We start from the raw sequence: 20,721 nt of genomic DNA, 5'->3' as shown, positions 1-20,721 counted from the left end.
TTCCATAATTAATTACAGTTTGACAACGTGCAAACAAACTAGAAATTAATTTTGTACCTTTCTTTTAGTGAGATAATAATTAAAAGTTTTAAGCAGAAGCTAGTTTTTCAAGCGTCTAAATGTCTCTGACGTCATAACTCCTGATCTATGCGTCGTACAATGAACCAGTTTTGCCGGTATATTCAGTCTTAGCTGTGGATACTTTCTACCAACTATGTTGTGAATGCACTCGCTAACAAAGATGTAATAAATTAAAACTTCATTCGTGGTGCTGATGTTTCACTGTATGGAAAGGAAAATGTAATAAGCGATAAACTCTCTTCTTATGATCATTTGGAGCAAAGGAGAGGGGGGAGGGAGGGTATCAACAAGAGAATCTTTTGTAAAAGTTTGAAATTATGTGTAAAATTTGTTGGAAGTCGTTAAGTGCACTCATTCTCAAATACTGGATGCTTGAAGTCCTCGTATTTAGACGCCATCAGTTAGGCTTTCTCAAGAAAAACACACAGTATCTAAGTGTAATTTAGTGTTAGTGTATTAAAATTTTAACATAAAATTGTATCTCTTAATGAGTAGATTGTGATAGCACTCTAAACTTTTAAATTCGGATAGTAATTACGTGACGTATTGACAGTAACATTTTTTTGCCCCTGGAAGCTCTTAGATAAGCAGCCTGAAACTGGTAATGGGTTACGGGTTCCTGGATAGTAGTCCAGTAGTTAGTAATACAGATGTGGTGTTATCGAAGGTGGCTGCCCACCCTGCCGTTCTCCGCAATCTCTCTAACTCGAAAAGGTCGGTGAAATCGATGTCGTTATACGGGCCAAATACAAGACAGAGGAAGTTAAATGTATCCCAGTTTAGATTTCATATGTCAGTCGTTTTTAGGCATGTCTTATTAGTTGCTGGTAACGCAACAGCCAGTCTTCCAGTGAACCCCCTAAAATAAAGCTCCATGACGTGCCACTTACTGTGGTTTGGACCAATATCCTAAACATCGGTTTACTGCAGAATCTTTGAACATATTCTCAGTTAGAGTATAATAAATTTTCTGGAGCCAGGGAAGCTTATGTCCACTAATCAGAATGATCTTAGAAATCATCATCTCTCGTGTGAAACTCAGCTTGTACTTTTCTCACACGTTATACTGCGAGCCATGAATGAAGGGAACAGGTAGATTCATTATTTCTATATTTGCAGAAAGCGTTGACACGATGCTCCACTGTAGGCTGTTAAAGAAGATACGAGCATAGGGAATTAGTTCATAGATAGGTGAGTGGCTCCAAGACTTCTCAAGTTATAGAACGCAGTATTTTATTCTCGTCAGGGAGAGATAAGGGTATCGTCAGAAGTTACCCAGAGGAGTGTAATTGGACTGCTATTATTCTCTGTATACATAAATGGTTTGGCGGACAGGGTGGGCAGCAATCTGTTGTCGTTTGCGAATAATGCTGTAGTGTGAGGTAAGGTGTCGTAGATGACTGACTGTAGGAGAATACAAGTCGACTTAGACAAAATTTGTAGTTGGTGTGATGAATGGCAGATAGCTCTAAATGTGAGAAAATGTAAGGTAATGCGGATGAGTAGGAAAAACAAACCTGTAATGTTCGGATACAGCAATAGCAGCAGGCCGGTGTGGCCGAGCGGTTGTAGGCGTTTCAGTCTGGAACCGCGCGACCGCTGCGGTCGCAGGTTCGAATCCTGCATCGGACATGGTGTGGTGTCCTTAGGTTAGTTATATTTAAGTAGTTCTAAGTTCTAGGGGGCTGATGACGTCAGATGTTAAGTCCCATAGTGCTCAGAGCCATTTTTCTATTTGAACCCAGCAATAGTAGCGTCTCTCTTGATACAGTCGCGCGGTTTAAATATCTAGGCCTAGCGTGGCAGAGCGATATGAAATGAAACAAGTACGTGAGGACTGTGGTAGGAAAGACGAATGGTCGACTTCGGTTTATTGGGATAATTCTAGGTCAGTGTGGTTCACCTGTAAAGGAGACCGCATATACGTCGCTAGAGCGATCTTTTCATGAGCAGAGCTCGAGTGTTCGGGATCCGTGCCAGAGCGGATTAAAGACAGACATCGAAGCAATTCAGATGCGGGCTGTTAGATTTATTACTGGTAATTTCGAAACCTGAGACGAAACAAGGCCCCGAGAGTAGATAACATTCCATTAGAACTACTGACGGCCTTATGAGAGCCCGTCCTGACAAAACTCTACCATATGGTGAGCAAGATGTATGAGACAGGCGAAATACCCTCAGACTTCAAGAAGAATATAATAATCCCAATCCCAAAGAAATCAGGTGTTGACAGATGTGAAAATTACCGAACAATCAGTTTAATAAGTCACAGCTGCAAAATACTAACACAAATTCTTTACAGACGAATGGAGAAAGAGGTAGAAGCTGACCTTGGGGAAGATCAGTTTGGATTTCGCAGAAATATTGGAACACATGAGGCAATACTGACCTTACAACTTATCTTAGAAGAAAGATTAAGGAACGGCAAACCTACGTTCCTAGCATTTGTAGACTTAGAGAAAGCTTTTGACAGTATTGACTGGAATACTCTCTTTCAAATTCTAAAGGTGGCAGGGGTAAAATATAGGGAGCGAAAGGCTATTTACAATTTGTACAGAAACCAGATGGCAGTTATAAGAGTCGAGGGGCATGAAAGGGGAGCAATGGTTGGGAAGGGAGTAAGACATGGTTGTAGCCTCTCCCCGACGCTATTCAATCTGTGTATTGAGCAGGCAGTAAAGGAAACAAAAGAAAAATTCGGAGTAGGTATTAGAATCCATGGAGAAGAGATAAAAACTTTGAGGTTCGCCGATGACGTTGTAATTATGTCAGTGACAGCAAAGGACTTGGAAGAGTAGTTGAACGGAATGGACAGTGTCTTGAAAGGAGGATATAAGATGAGCATCAACAAAAGCAAAACGAGGATTATGGAATGTAGTCGAATGAAGTCGGATGATGCTGAGGGAATTAGATTAGGAAATGAGACACTTACTGTAGTAAAGGAGCTTTGCTCTTTGGGGAGCAAAATAACTGATGATGGTCGAAGTAGAGAGGATATAAAATGCAGACCAGCAATGGCAAGGAAAGCGTTTCTGAAGAAGAGAAATTTGTTAACATCGACATATAGATTTAAATGTCAGGAAGTCATTTCTGAAAGTATTTGTATGGAGTGTAGCCATGTGTGGAAGTGAAACATAGACGATAAATAGTTTGGACAAGAAGAGAATAGAAGCTTTCGAAATGTGGTGCTACAGAAGAATGCTGAAGATTAGATGGGCAGATCACATAACTAATGAGGAGGTTTTGAATAGAACTGGGGAGAAGTTTGTGGCACAACTTGACAAGAAGAAGGGACCGGTTGGTAGGACATGTTCTGAGGCATAATGGGATCACAGATTTAGCATTGTCGGGCAGCGTGGAGGGTAAAAATCATAGAGGGAGACCAAGAGATGAATACACTAAGCAGATTCAGAACGATGTAGGTTGCAGTAAGTACTGGGAGATGAAGAAGCTTGCACAGCGTATGGGAGCACGGAGAGCTGCATCAAACCAGTCTCAGGACTGAAGACCATAACAACAACAGTTTCGAGCAACACGCAAGTGTTACGGAGATGCTTCGGGAACTCAAATGGCAGTCCATGGAGGGAAGGCGATATTTCTTTTGAGGAAAACTATCGAGAAAACTTTGAGAACTCGCATTTAAAGCTGTCTCCGGAAGTATTCCTTTGTGTCCAACGAACATTGCGCGTAAATACGACGAAGACAAGATACGAGACATTAGGGCTCATACGGAGGCACATAGTTGTTTTTCCCTCGGTGTATTTGTAAGTGGGAGAGGGAAGGAAATGACTATTAGTGGGACAACGTACCCTCAGTCATGCGCCGTAAGGTGGATTCCGAAGTATCTATGTATATGTAGATGTAGACGAGCCGTAACGGATCTGGGCCCAGCGGAAATACCCTACATTCTCGACGGCACACCCGCGCAGTAAAATTCGCTATTAAAGCGCTGAGCGCTCCGCTGTTAACGCACACTACGCTGAAAGCCGGCCTGTGTCGGAGTGTCACTGCGCGGTCCTGGCCGCCCACGCGCGCCGCCGCGGGGCGTGGGAACGGCGGTGGCGGCGGCGGCGGCGGCGGCGGCGGCCGGTGACATCACGCCCGCCGCCCGCCAAGCCACGCCACAGTCTCGTCCGCGCGATTAATCTCGCGCCGCTCCGCAGCCGCCTCCCAGCGCACACCGCGGCGGTGTCCCCCCATCCTCCTGTCCGCTAATGCCGTGTCCGACCACCTGCCGACTACCCTCGGCCGCTGTCACTGCGGACGCCTCGGTCAAGTTTCTTCCCCGGTCACTGTGACGCAACTTGTCACTTTACAACAGAACGGTGAAAAGTTCTCGGTCTCTATTCTTTTTTTACGTAATAAATCCTCTCACCCTGTTCTCGTATCAAGCATGAAGATAGGTTTGATGCAGTTTGTAATGGCCGAATCGTGAAACACAGGCAGACAAAAACGGAAAAATCGTATCTTTATGAACACTAAAATATGTCAAGAGCACCTGACTGTCAGTCTAATTTTCATGCAGCTAAAGTCTTGCTGAGAGTGTTGAATAAAAGGCTATTTGGCAAGCTGGATAGAGGGATTGCAGAGGAACAGTTCGGATTTAGAAGAGCAAAAGGAAGAAGAGATACTATTCAAATGGCTCTGAGCACTATGGGGCTTAACTTCTGAGGTCATCAGTTCCCTAGAACTTAGAACTACTTAAACCTAACTAACCTAAGGACATCACACACATCCATGCCCGAGACAGGATTCGAACCTGTGACCGCGGCGGTCGCGCGATTCCAGACTGTAGCGCCTACAACCGCTCTGCCACTCCGGCCGGCAAGAGATGCTATTGGGTTGGGTTGTTTTGGGGAAGGAGACCAGACAGCGAGGTCATCGGTCTCATCGAATTAGGGAAGGACGCGAAAGGAAGTCGGCCGTGCCCTTTGAAACGAACCATCCCGGCATTTGCCTGGAGCGATTTAGGGAAATCACGGAAAACCTAAATCAGGATGGCCGGACGCGGGATTGAACCGTCGTCCTCCCGAATGCGAGTCCAGTGTCTAACCACTGCGCCACCTCGCTCGGTGGAGATGCTATTGGCCTGTTAAGAACTATAGGGGAAAGATATGTGGAAAAAGGTAGAGAAATCTTTGCTGTTTTCATAGATTTAGAAAAGCCTTTTGAAAGAGTTCAGTGGAACAAGCTGATGGATATTTGGAAGCGGAAAGGAGTAGATTGGAAAGAGAGACGACTGATACAGAATCTATAGGGTGATCAAAAAGTCAGCATAAATTTGAAAAGTGAATAAATCACGGAATAATAGAGAGGTACAAATTGACACACATGCTTGGAATGACATGGGGTTTTATTAGAACCAAAAAAATATAAAAATTCAAAAAACGTCCGACAGATGGCGCTTCATCTGATCAGAATAGCAATAATTAGCATAACAAAGTAAGACAAAGCAAAGATTATGTTCTCTACAGGAACAAAACCAGAATCACGCACTTCCTCGAAGAAAAAAGGCCCGACAACGGTAGACGTGGTAAATCCAACCCATACCGTGACTTTCTCGTCCTGCAATGGAGTTTCCTCTATAGTGCTAGGATTTTAGGTAGCCCAAATTCTGCAGTTGTGGGCGTTGAAAGACCCTCGGAGCGTGAAATGAGCTTCGTCAGTCCACAACACGTTACTCAACCAATCCTCATCTCCTGCCATCTTTTGAAAAGCCCACATCGCAAATGCCCTCCGCTTCACTAAATCTCCAGGTAACAGTTCATGATGCCGATCGATTTTGTACGGATAGTATCGGAGGGTACGCCTAAGTGCCAACCAAACAGTAGTGTATGGAATTCCGGTGCGACGTGCGACTGCACGAGCGCTGACTTCCCCGCGCGTAGACGAACCCGCTACAGTCTCCATTTCTTCCTGAACTGTCTCAGCAGCATTACGCCTTGTACTCGGTCGGCCACTACGGGGTCTATCGTCTAAACAACTCGTGGCTTCGAACTTCTAAATCATTCTCGCCACAGCTGCACTCGTCAACGGACCTTTACCCGTTCGAATACCTTTCCTATGGCGATAGTATCGTAACGCTGAACTAGCACATTCCCCATTATTATTTTACAGCTTCACTAAAAGCCTCTTTTCAGGTAACGTCAACATGCTGCGACTGCTGGCGCATCTGATTCTCTCTCTTTTTTTTTCCATTATTGATTTTCAATTCCCCCCGAAGGGGGCTGGCTGGCAGCAGCTTAGTATGCTGCTCTACAGCCTACAGACTTTTATTTTAAAACGGAAGAAGAAAAGAAACAAGAAAAACAGGCGATAAAACGGTGACGTAAAGTGTAAAATGGCGGAAAAATGCGGAAAGTTAAAACAGAAAGCAAAAGGGGTTGGCAATGTTAATAAAAGACACAGGAATCAGACAAGTAACATAGTACACACACAATTAAAAAACACGGTGACAGTCTGGTTTCTGTTCGCAAGAGATAAAAAGCACACCCAGCGACAGTATGATGGTCTTTCGCAACACTTCCCAACAAACACAACACGGAACACTCACTGTAAAACACTCACTGTAAAACACTGCACAAAAAGGGTGGCACAAAGATGACACTCCCGAACCCAAGGCAGATGGGGGGTAGGGGACCTGGAGAATGGGGAAGAACAAGGAAGGAGAAAGGAAAAAAACGAAAAGGGGGGGAACCAAGGAGGGAGAGGACTAATGAAGGGGGAGAGGGGCAGGGCAGACGCGAGAGGGAATGAGAGGAGGCAGAGGAGGGAAATGCAAAAGGGCTCGGGGGAGAAAAGGGGGCAGAGAGAGGGGAGGTGGGGAAAAAAGAGGATGGAAGGGGGGAGAGGGAGCCCAGGAAAAGGACAGAGGAAAGGAGGGGGAGTGAGGATCAGAGTTGATAGGAGGGATAAATGGAGGGACAGAGGGCATCATCCGGGAGGGGGAGTTGATGGAAGCCACCTTGGGAAAGGAGATGAAGGGTGTGGAGATGGAGGGTAGGGGGGACACAACAGTGAAGACGTGGCAGGGGGCGGGGATGGGAGAGGAGAGGAGCAACCAAGGGGTGAGGGGGATCAAGGCGGCGGGAGGTATAGAGGATGCGGATATGTTTGAGGAATAGGAGCAGATGGGGGAAAGGAATGAGACCTGCATGGGGGACGGGAGGCACATACGGAAAGCGAGGCGGAGTGCATGATGCTCAAGGATCTGGAGGGACTTATAGAATTTGGGGGGGGGGCAGATATCCAGGCAGGACTGGCATAACAGAGGATGGGACGGATTAAGGATTTGTATGTGTGGAGCATGGTAGAGGGGTGCAACCCCCATGTCCTTCCAGAGAGGAGTTTGAGGAGTCGGAGTCTGTTGTGGGCTTTGGACTGGATGGAGCGGAGATGAGGGATCCAGGTGAGGTGACGCTCAAAGGTGGGGCCAAGGTAGGTGAGGCGGACAGGACGGGCGCAGACAGTAAGGGAGAAATCCAGGAGCCGGAAGGAGCGAGTGGTACGACCTACGATGATTGCCTGGGTCTTGGAAGGATTGATTTTCAGGAGCCACTGATTAGACCATGCAGCAGACAGGTCAAGGTGATTCTGGAGAAGGCGTTGGGACCGTTGGAGGGTAGGAGCAAGGGCGAGGAATGCGATGTCATCAGCATATTGCAAGAGGTGTACTGGAGGGGGGGGGGGGGGTTGGGGCATATCTGCCGTGTACAGGAGGTAGAGGAGAGGGGAGAGGACAGAGCCCTGGGGCACACATGCAGAGGGGTAGAAGGTGTGGGAATTGGCATTATGGATGGTAACATAGGAGGGGCGGTGGGAGAGGAAGGAGGCCATTAGACGGATGTAGTTGATAGGAAGGGCGTAGGTTTGGAGTTTAAACAGGAGACTGGGATGCCAGACACGGTCGTAGGCCTTTCCGAGGTCAAGGGAGACAAAAATGGCGGAGCGACGGGAGTTAAGCTGGAGGGAGAGGAAATGAGTGAGGCAGAGGAGATTCTCTCTCTTATTACAGCTCCTTTTATACACGATTGTAATGCGCAGTCACTGACGTTTTGCTGTCCAGCGCCACCTGTCGGACATTTTGTGAACTTTTTTTGGTTCTAATAAAATCCCATGTCATTCTAAGCATGTGTGTCAATTTTTAACTCTCTATCTACATTATCCGTGGTTTATTAAGTTTTCAAATTTATACTGACTTTTTGATCACCCAGTATATTTACACCAGAAAGCAAGGGTAAGGATTGGAAATGAAATGTCAGAAGGAAGCAGCATTGGACGAGGTGTTAGACAAGGTTGTTGCCTTTCCCCGCTGTTTTTTAACGTATAAATTGGAGAGGTTATTGCGAAAACCTTAGATGGGAAAAGAGGAATATATATTGGTGGAAAGAGGATAAAATGTATAAGATTTGCTAATGACGTGGTATTAGTGGCTGAAAGTGAGCGGACAGAGAACAACGTGCGGAAAGATCTGAATGAAGCTTGTGTGGAATATGTGATGCAAATAAACACAGCAAAAACAAAGAGTATGGTCATCAGTACAGGATGCAGACTGTCCAATATTAAAATATGACGCTCTACCATTAGCCAAGAAGAAAGTGCATTTAAGTATCTTGGAAGCATAATAACTGAAGACTTGAGATGTCACCAGGAGACGAAAACTCGAACTGCCATATTGAAGGAGGCATTCGACAGAAAGAGGAGACTCTTATGTGGCAAATTAGATAAAGGGCTAAGGAAAAGGCATGGCAAATGTTTTGTCTGGAGTGTGGCACTATATGGGGCAGAAACATGGACGCTGAGACGAGAGAATGAAAAAAGGTTAGAAGCAATTGAGATGTAGATGTGGAGGAGAATGGAGAGATTAAGCTGGATGGAAAGAGTGAATAATGAAAGAGTATTGGTAAGAAGATGTCTGCAGAAGTTTGTAAGGGAAAGGAAAAAGAACTGGTTGGGTCATTCATTGAGAAGGGACTTCTTGCTAGCAGATACTTTGGTAGGGTTGGTTTATGGGAGGAGACTGAGAGGAAGAAGGAGATACGAGATGATAGATGACATAAAGGGAAGAGGAAATTATGCAGACCTGAAGAAGATGGCAGAAGACTGGACAGCCTGGAGAACTACCATTTGAAAACCTGTCTTTTGGCAGAACACTGATGATGATGATATGAACATCACCTGTAAGCTTTGTAATTTCGGTTGAGACGTACAGTGCAACTCGTCCAGTAAGTGATCATTCTCATTGAGAAACCGCTGATATCACGCTCACTGATGGCGAACTGGGGGTAAAAAGTGACGCAGTCACGTACCGACCTTAAGCAAACAGACTCAAAAGCTGAATGTACAGGTCCTCAAACGTCAAGCAAGACACGGTCCAGCGAGAAGCAGAGTTCCAGACCGAGATGAGTCTCAGATCGAGCAGCCTCGGATGACCGATAACCTATAGCAAGCCCTACGTAAGTGAGCATTATCTTCACTTAAGGTTATACACTAAAATAGGCTTTCAAAGCTTGCCTGTACGTGCATCTGCAACTGGGTTATTGGTTTCCATTGTGCGTTTGGCTAAATATGCCTACGTCTGTATGTTACTTTCATTGTAACGATTACCTGAACCTAAGTGTTCCTTTAGAGAAAGGGCCGTTGCAAGGTGTTTTTCTGCCCTGAGTGAGATCTAAATGATGCCCCCTCTGTTTGACTAACGTCGACCTTCGCGATATCCCCCATCCCTGCCACCGTCACTTCCACCATCATCTAGCGACACAACATTGTGTATTACCTAGTATTACCTATTCTACTTTTATTCGTTGAACGAAGGTGACAGAAAGTCAGTTTTAACCCTTTGCCTATGCATTCCTCCCGACCTTGGTCATCAAGTAAGTAAAAGTGAAATTTGCAACTTTGACTGTTTCTCCATTGTATTGATTACCACTTCAGCATGCTGGAAGTTAGTACTTATTTTTAATCTCCAGTTTTGGAATTTCGCTAAATAATTGATTAGCCCAGATTCAGAAGCCGCTAACTGCATTACAAGTAAAACTGACATAATCGCGAAAAACTCGTCCCATCCAAACTACTAATGGTAAAGACTTCTTTTCTTTTCGAAATGATTAGTTGCACGATATTAATGGCGGAAATCTGCGACTGTGTTTTATACTTTAAAATCGTGAGTGAAATACTGACTTAGCGGTTTTTGCACCCGATTTATGCAGTTAGCGGGTTTTGCAAACGTGAAATACTGACTTAGCGGTTTTTGCACCCGATTTATGCAGTTAGCGGGTTTTGCAAACGTATCTATCCAATCATAAAACAAACATTCGGTTGTAAAATCCGCTGTTCGCTGATATAGGGATTAGATAAAGTTGGAATTTAATTATAGCTAATCTAAACAAAATACGTTTTAAATCAAAGAAAAATCAGAAAATTCTACAAAACTGGCATATAAAAATATGAAGGTGACATTATTTTACTAGGAAAAACTTACTTAACGTCAAAAAGAGAACAAATATGAACGTTCAGCATTAGGTATTTTTAAAGGATACATCACAGCATTTTTAACAACACAAGATATTGTAAAAACAAAATAAGGTCCGAATTGCATCTTAGTAAAATATCGACAAAATTTCATAAAATAATGAAATTGGCAGAAAGTTGTATCTTGGATAAAACGGCGAAAAAAAATTCTAGAAAATGAAAATAGCTGAACATTGCTTTTAAATGACATCGACCTCAACACAGTCCATCAATTCAAAATCTTTTCCGGCTTCTTCTTCTGGCTGGCAGCGGCAGCAGCGACTCTATGAATGCCTTTCTGCTCCTCTGACTCCTCGTTTTAGAATTTAAGAGTTTGTCGTTGGTCGCCCAGTCTTCACCAAAATGAAGCTCCAAAAGTTTTTTGATGTCTCCGAGTTCCGTTTTTGAAAGTTCTACAGCGCCTACGATTAGTGTTGTGCCAGGGTGCTCTTCCCCTCTCCAGCTACCTAACTGTTAAAGGGCTCTTCGTGAACAAGACGGATCTTCTTGTTTTTTATTTTCGTGAACACAATTTTTTTGGATTTTTGAATCCGGAAATGTCAGTTACCAGTAACTTCCACTACTCCTTCCACGTACGTTTCAAATGGCTCTGAGCACCATGCGACTTAACTTCTGAGGTCATCAGTCGCCTAGAACTTAGAACTAATTAAACCTAACTAACCTAAGGACACCACACACATCCATGCCAGAGGCAGGATTTGAACCTGCGACCCTAGCGGTCGCTCGGCTCCAGACTGGAGCGCCTAGAACAGCACGGCCACTCCAGCCGGCCCTTCCACGTACGCTATAGCAATAAGTTTCAACACAGTTTTCATTGCATAACGTTGCTTTAATAATACTTTAGGTGTTCTTACCTTTCTGTTTTGGAAACACATCAGTTCCACTGATCAGAAGCCACTTCCTTTTGCGGGAGGGACCGTCGCCTCAGGCCTCGTTCTGGTCATTTGCAACTACAACGATGGGTTCGACTTCTTCCTACTATTTCAGTTGCTTCCACTTCTTTGTACCATCTTCTGCATTTAAACCATCCACAAAATCACTTATTTTCTTCAATATATTCACGCAAATACGTCAACTAACATCCTGCTGATGAGCTGAACTGTGCTTTCGACCACGCATCGACATAGAGAGCTTCGTTGTTGCGTGCGCGTTCGCTACAGCGCAGCCAACCAAACTCTGTACAAGACGAACATCCCTTCTAATCGTAATAAATTGAAAGGTAGCTTTGAATGTCGAGATTGGTAAGTCTGATGTCAATTGGCGCGCTTTGCATCCGGACATTGCACGGCGACTGCTATGCCTGTTGAACTCGGCGGATTTAGCTATCGTTGGACATTTAGCGGGCTTTACACCCGAAGCCAATGTGCAGTTAGCGGCTTTGGCAGTCGAACACGCCTTTCTACAGCCAACTTCAACAGTTTATAGCGGTTTTTGCACCTTGGAACCCATTCCATCGTGTACGCGCTGAAAAATGTATACGGCAGTGTGCTCAACTCAAAATCCACAAACAATTAATTTGGCGGCTTTTGCATCTGGGCTTCTCAACTGATACAGGAAGAATGTGCTCAACAGTTAAATCTAGAACTCAATTAGAACTCAACTTAATACAACCAAATTTGGCTCCAATTACTAGTTTTATTTAATTGCAAGAAAGTAGACTAATAAAGGTGCGAACTATTTTCTGCTGTTAATGAAGTTTTCCTCGGATTTATAAATTGTGCTATACTGATGGGAGGCGCGCCGAAGAACCAAAAACATCAACACGACCACTCAATACAACTGACACTTGCCAAATGGTCTGCAGAGACAAAAAGAGCGGTTGAGGGAGGTATGGTATCAAGTCGCCAGATGATTTCTGGTAAGCGCTAGCGCCGCATTCCAGTGCTCAAAAGAGATGATCAAGATCATGTTTGTTTTCGTTTCGTACTAAGCAGTGGCTGCTTTAGTTGTGAGGCTGGTAGAGGTAATGTGTTTACTTTCGTCATACTAAGTAAAGACTTATTAGTAAGTGTTCCGTATGTTTTTGAAAGAATTCGGTGTTTCCCTTTTTTCTCGTTTACACTTTTTCTCTTCATTTGCTCTATTTTTTTGCTGTTTGATTTGAAATTAATTTTTTTCGTCCCTTTTCCGTCACTAAAATTTTGCCGCCTACTCTTCCCTATTGGTAGAAACGAAAATGATTAGATCAATAGAATCTGACACTTCCGTGGTTAGTGGTCTGTAATTCCACACGTGACTGTGTGAATCTTAATAAAGTTATGAGCTGGGGTGGCTAACTGTTCTGTTAATTGATTGGAGAATCTAGTAAGCCTCGAATATGTTTTTATAAACCAGTGTCTGTGATCTTCTGCATGTTTATTAGAAACACGTGAAGAAGCAATGAAAATCAGAGCAGTAAGCCAATACAGAGTCTCATTTCCCTATCATCACAATATCTACATCTTAGCCTAATATCCGAGGCATTCTTTGCTGTCTCCAACCGCAGAGGCCTGAAAAATCGTCTTGTTCCCCTCCCCGTTTCACTCTTGCACGCAGCAACTCGTATACGAAGAAATGGATGAACCAAAAATCCCGCACCACCTCTGATCTGAACGTGAGCGTCTGTGGTATGTTGCGGCTCACGTCAGGTGGCACCCTAGTTCATCCTGTGCACGTCTCTTCTCCACTTCTGTTTAACTACTGCAAGCTACAGCAGTTTTAATGTAACAGCCGTCCTCGATCCTGTCTCCTTCCTCTGTTTTTAAGCATCACGCTTCCCTCCATCACTATACTGACAATGTCTTGACGTCCTAGTATGTGGCCTGTAACTCGTTTTTGGTTTTAGTCATATTACGCCATAAATTTCTTTTTTCCACGTGTCTGTTCAGTACCTTCTCATAAGTTTTTCAACATGACTATCAAATAATTAGTATTTTTCTGTACCTCCACCTCTCGAATATTTCTTTCCCTCTTGTCTCAACTGTTTATTGTTGACGTTTAACTTCCTTACAATGCTGCGCACCAGACAAATATGTTCAGTAAAGTCTTCCTTACATTTAAATTCAGTGTTAACTAGTTTCACTCACAAGAATAATATCCATAACAATGGAAAAGGAAATTGGGAAACTCTAAGATGACGATCAATTTGACGTTAGCAGCGGCTAATGCACCAACAAGGCAGTTGTAATGCTGCAAATGGTATTCGAAGCAAGACTGAAGAGAAATGAGGACACATTCATAGGAACTGTAGACCTGGAAAAAGTGTTCGACAATGTAAAATTGTGCAAGATGTTAGAAATTCTGCGAAAAATGGCGGTAAGCTGTAGGGAAAGACTGGTAACACACATTTCGTTCAAGAACAAGACGGAACAATAAGGCCGGATCTCAAGAACGAAATACTCGGGTGAAATTTGGTGTAAGGCAGGCATGTAGACGTTTCTCCAACAGTTAAATCTCTACATCGAAGAAGCAATGACGAAAATACAAGATAGTTTCAAGAGTCGGATTAAAATTCAAGGTGAAAAGATATCAGTGATAAGATCCGCTGATGACGTTGTTATCCTTAGTGGAAGTGAAAAAGAATTACAAGATGTATTGAAAGGAATGAACAGGCCAGCTAGCTATAATATGGAATGAGAGAAAATCGAAGAAAGACGAAAGTAATTAGAAGTATCAGAAATGAATCAGCGAGAAACTTAACATCAGAACTGGGGAGCACGAAGCAGACGAAGATAAGAAATTTTGCTACGTAGACAGCAAAATAACGTATGGCGAAGGTAGCAAGGAGGACATAAATAGCAGACTAGCGCTGCCAAGAGAAATCTACTAGTGTCAAATATAGACCTTAATTTGAAGAAGAAATTTCTGACAGTGCATGTCTGGAACAAAGCACTGTATGGTAGTGGAACATGGACTGGGTGAAAACGGAAGAGAAAAGATTCGAAGCATTTAAGGTGTGGTGCTACAGATGAATGTTCAAAACTAAGTGGACTGATAAGCTATACAATGAGGATATTCTCTACAGAATCGACGAGGAAAGGAATATACGGAAAATACTGACAACAGGAAGGGACACGATGATAAAACATCTGTTAAGACGTCACGGAATAACTTATATGATACTACAGGGAGCTGCAGAGGATAAGTACCGTAGAAATACATCCAGTATATAATTGAGGATATAGGTTGAAAGTGCTACTCTCAGATGAAGAGGTAGGCATATTTTTGGCGTACCTAATCAAACCATCCAGGAGACTGATAACACAAAAAAAATCTGTTTTTTGGAAACGCTTTCCTGTTATTGCCAGTCTGCATTTCAAGTCCTCCGTTCTTCGGTCATCATCAGTTATTTGGCTGTCCAAATAGCAAAAATCACACACTACTATGTCTCCTGTCTCTTATTGTAATTCCCTCACCATTTCCTGATATAGTTCAACTACTTTCCATCACCATTGTTTTAATCATGTTACTTTCATTTCATAACCTTTCTTTAAGGCGGTGTCCATTCCGTTCAACTGCTCTTCCAATAATTTGAAGTCTCTGACAGAATTACAATATCATCACCAAACCGCAGAGTTTCGAAGTCTGTATTTTTACTTCTTGAACTTTAACTTTCTTTCCAAATAACTTCTTGGTTTCCTTTATTCATTTTACACATTTAATAAGATAGAGGATACGCTACCACCCAGTCACACTTCTTCTCAACTACTGTCTTTCTTCTCTTACAACTGCAGTCTGGTTAATGAGCAAGTCATGAATAACTTTTGCTCCCTGTTACATTTAACACGGTTAAAAGGTTTCTCCACATCCATTACTACTATAATCGTAAGTTTGCCTTCCTGCAACGTGCGTTCTAAGGAAGTCGGAGAATCAGCACTACCTCTGTTATTCATACATTTCTCAGCAATTCAAATTGATATTGCACGAGCCCAGCCTCTACCCATTTCCATTCGTATGTAAATAATTTATGTCAGTATTTTGTAATCCTGACTTATTAAAATTATATTTGGGTAACATTAACACTTGCAATACCAAGGGAGGTAGGGGAAGGGGGACACTTTGAGCCCACATTTTGAAAATATTGTAATCTAGCCGGTTACTTTATATTTTAAAATTAAAAATATATATTTTTTGTCTTCAATGAATTCTACTACCATAAATATTTTAAATTTTCAAGTCAAACTGTAGGTCCAAGTAGTATGTATCACTTTCACCAAGGAATGACATATTTAATACTTTCAGGATAGAAGACAACAACAATTGACGACTTAGTCACTTTCAGGATAGAAGACAACAACAATTGACGACTTAGTATCTTTTTTAGTTGTTTTTTTAGGCTGAGTGTAAAGTGTTCTTCCTCCTTAGTAATGTGGGGTATGGAAAATGCGTTGGTATTGCCAGGGTTGACACCTATCGGATCTAGCTCTTTTCGAAACTGCAGTTTTTTATTTATTCCGCGAGTTTGAGGGTATTTTGTCTGTTTAGTTTGTGAGAGACACCATGTTGAATAGTTTTGTTACGGGTGGCTCACGAGGGTCTCTGTTCTAAGGGCTTTGTTTTGATTTAGATCTATTAGTGCTCTGTCAAACACTTCAGTCACTACCCTATCTTTCATTTGATCTTCATGTAGGGGAAGGTAGAGCAAAGTGGACACTCAAAGGGAAATTAAGTTTACACCAATTGTAGATATAAAACTACTGTCTACAGTTTTTGAATATACATATTACAAGGTATCACACCAAATATTTGTAATTAAAATGAAAATAATATATAGGAGCTATATGGATTTTTCTTAAGGTTCAGGAAGTGGCCACGTTTTCCTTCCTAGGGTGGGGTGCAATGTGGTCAGTCCCTTTTCAGTAGGTTTATAAGTATGTTGTTCTGATTTTCGGATGTACATTCTAGGGATCTTGGTGTCCTAGCTCTAAAAAAATATCAAGCGCCTTGCTAGATTGTTTTCATTCGGATTTTTGTATTAGGCCACATGTAATAGAACGGAGACGGTTTAAAATATTACAAAGTAATTCAGACATTGCAATTAAATCGGATCTGAAGTACTACGCATGATACATGGAAGTAGCTTGGCCACTTTTCCCAATCGGACACCATGCCGGGGTTAGGGGTTCTCAGGCGAAACTAATAAACGGAAACAAACAACAGGAACTACATTTGTATTCCAAAAAACTTTATTGAAACATTGATATGGTAGAAAAATATTAATCCGAATATAAACGAGGTAACAAGACTAGTATAACTTACAATACTTCAACGATTTAATATCAGAAAAGTCTTTACTAAAATATAACGGAACAAACTTCCTGTGTCAAACTCGCCGACAACAGTGATGGTGCATATTAGAACTAGTCCGACCACTTCTCGCTAGGCAGCAGCACTATTCCGGGGAAAAATACGCTATGGCCGCTTTTACTGCCCTGACCACTTTACCTCAACTTCCCTACCATTTCTTCATTTTCTATGACATTAAAAATGGTTCAAATGGCTCTGAGCACTATGGGACTCAACTGCTGAGGTCATTAGTCCCCTAGAACTTAGAACTAGTTAAACCTAACTAACCTAAGGACATCACAAACATCCATGCCCGAGGCAGGATTCGAACCTGCGACCGTAGCGGTCTTGCGGTTCCAGACTGCAGCGCCTTTCACCGCACGGCCACTTCGGCCGGCTCTATGACATTATCTTCAGATTTATTTTCTTTGTATAACCTTTCCATATACTCAGTATACTTGTCTGCTTTCAGTTCATTGCCTAGTGTGGCTTTCCGCCTCAGCTCTTGACTTTCATACAGCTGCTTCTCTTTTGTCCAATGGTTTTCATAAGTCTCTTTCTTCCAGTATTGCACACTTCTGCAGCCTAACATTTGCCCTCTAACAATACACACTTATCAATTTTACATCTTCCATTAATCTCATGTTCTAAACACCCGTATTTATTTAAAAAGTTCCATTTACTGAATTTTTATATTTACTCCTTTCGTCCTTTAAATTATCGTTTCTTCTGGGACTTGTCTTTTTTCCTACTTCTTTTACTGCTACATTCACTATTTCATCTCTCCAAGCTAATGTCGTCTGCTGTATTTCATTTACGTTTTCATTTCACTCGTTATCCAGTGCTCCCTCTGTAGCTCACAACAACCTGTTCTTTCTATTTCATCAGGTCACATCTTATTAATTTCCTACATTTCTGTAGCCTCTTCAGTTTCAATACGCAGTTTATAAACAATAAATTATCGTCATAATTCACATCCCACTCCGGAAATGTTTTGAAATTTAAAATCTGATTTCGAAATCTCTGTCTTACCCATATATAATCAACCTGCTATCCTTCATTGCTCCTAGGCCTCTTTCACGAATACAGTCTTCTTTCAGGTTTCTTAATGGCTCTGAGCACTATGGGACTTAATATCTATGGTCATCAGTCCCCTAGAACTTATAACTAATTAAACCTAACTAACCTAAGGACAGCACACAACACCCAGCCATCACGAGGCAGAGAAAATCCCTGACCCCGCCGGGAATCGAACCCGGGAACCCGGGCGTGGGAAGCGAGAACGCTACCGCACGACCACGAGATGCGGGCCCATGCTTCTTAAAACAAGTGTCGGTAATGATCAAATTGTGTTCTGTTCACAATTCTACCTGGTTCCTTCCACTTTCATTCCATTTCCTAGTCCATCACCTCATACCACATTTCCTTCTCCTCCTTTTTCTATTAACGTATTCCATTATCCCGCCACAATTAAAATTTCGTCTCCATTAACTATCTGAATAATTTCCTTTACCTCATATTCTTTCAATATCTTCTTCGTCTGAGGATCTAGTTGGAATATACATTTGTTCTACTACTGTGGGTAATGGTGTAGTAGCTTTCTGTCTTACGATAATGTGTTCGTTATGCTATTCCTAGCAGCCTTCTCTTATTTTTGTTTTCATACTCCGTATTAAACTTTCGCCTGCGTTACTCCCAAGTGACTTTGTGCTGAATAACCTGTACTCACCAAACCATCAATCCTGTTCTTCTTGTCCTCGCACTTGAATAATTTGCGCTATTCCTAAATTCAACGTAACAACGTACATTTTTACATTCTCTAAGCCACCCACCCTACTAAGGGATCTAACATTTCACGGTCTGACGCGTAGAACGACAGTTTTCTATTTCATGACGACTACATTGTCCTGAGCAGACCCCGGCTGGAGATCTTCCTGGGGGACTGATTTTCCTCTGGATCGTCTTACACAAGAGAATGACGTCACAATTAAATCATACAGTACGGGTACATGTCCTCGGAAGCAGCAACGGCTGTACTTTCTACTTGCTTTCGGCCACTTGCAATACGAATTTATCAAGATGGTATTGGGTTGGTTACGAGTTATAGTGCTATATCAGGAATCATTCCGACTGTTGACCCTACAACTACTGAAACAGCTGTTGGCCTTTCCACAGATAAGTTTCCGTTGTGGTTACACGTAGTGTACGAATGCCTGTGTCATTGAGGCAAGCGAATTACTCCACCTTGGCGAGGTCCATTGTTGTGAAAGTAAATTATTTTGGCGGAAATGGGTAGTGTTAGACCATGAGACACCAGTCTATATTCACTTGCTTTGTTGAGATGTTCATCAACTATACGGTGATAATGATTAAAACTTCGTGCCACTTGGATCCCCATTGGCTTGAATACATTCTTGTATTCGTTGTGATATGAAAATAAACAGACTCCATAACATCATCTTCAAGAATTTCTTACGTTACCTGGAACACTTGCTGTGTCTGTTAATAATGATTTTTGCTAGAGGCTAGTAGGAAAGATTTTCTCTACACACAGCAGCTCAGGAGACCGGTCAAGCCACTCGAATTTTCAAAAACTCCTGAAGGTATTCGTGGTGTGAACTTCTGCGTGATATGTTACTTTATTCTATTGGAATAAACGACTTGGTACAATGGTCATGAAGAATACTACAGAATTTACCATCCTTATGACACGATACCGAGCATGCAGACTTTCTTCAACAATTAATAAATCTATACTGCTATTATAGCCCAAAACTTTGCACATGACATATCTACATCTACATGATTACTCTGCAATTCACATTTAAGCGCTTGGCAGAGGGTTCATCGAACCACAATCATACTATCTCTCTACCATTCCCCTCCCGAACAGCGCGCGGGATAAACGAACACCTAAACCTTTCTGTCCGAGCTCTGATTTCTCTTATTTTATTTTGATGATCATTCTCACCTATGTAGGTTGGGCTCAACAAAATATTTTCGCATTCGGAAGATAAAGTTGGTGACTGAAATTTCGTAAATAGATCTCGCCGCGACGAAAAACGTCTTTGCTTTAATGACTTCCATCCCAACTCCCGTATCATATCTGCCACACTCTCTCCCCTATTACGTGATAATACAAAACGAGCTGCCCTTTCTTGCACCCTTTCGATGCCCTCCGTCAATCCCACCTGGTAAGGATCCCACACCGCACAGCAATATTCTAACAGAGGACGAACGAGTGTAGTGTAAGCTGTCTCTTTAGTGGAATTGTTGCATCTTCTAATTGTCCTGCCAATGAAACGCAACCCTTGGCTCGCCTTCCCTACATTATTATCTATGTGGTCTTTTCAACTGAAGTTGTTCGTAATTTTAACACCCAGGTACTTAGTTGAATTGACAGCCTTGAGAATTGTACTATTTGTCGAGTAATCGAATTCCAACGGATTTCTTTTGGAACTCATGTGGATCACCTCACACTTTTCGTTATTTAGCGTCAACTGCCACCTGCCACACCATACTGCAATCTTTTCTAAATCGCTTTGCAACTGATTCTGGTCTTCGGATGACCTTACTAGACGGTAAATTACAGCATCATCTGCGAACAACCTAAGAGAACGGCTCAGATTGTCACCCAGGTCATTTATATAGAGCAGGAACAGCAGAGGTCTCAGGACGCTTCCCTGGGGAACACCTGATACCACTTCAGTTTTACTCGATGATTTGCCGTCTATTACTACGAACTGCGACCTTCCTGACAGGAAATCACCAATCCAGTCGCACAACTGAGACGTTACCCCATAGGCTCGCAACTTGATTAGAAGTCACTTGTGAGGAACGGTGTCA

The sequence above is a fragment of the Schistocerca piceifrons genome, chromosome 3 (genome assembly GCF_021461385.2).
Source record: "Schistocerca piceifrons isolate TAMUIC-IGC-003096 chromosome 3, iqSchPice1.1, whole genome shotgun sequence".
NCBI lineage: Eukaryota > Metazoa > Arthropoda > Insecta > Orthoptera > Acrididae > Schistocerca > Schistocerca piceifrons.
Note: the sequence above shows the minus strand (reverse complement) of the source record.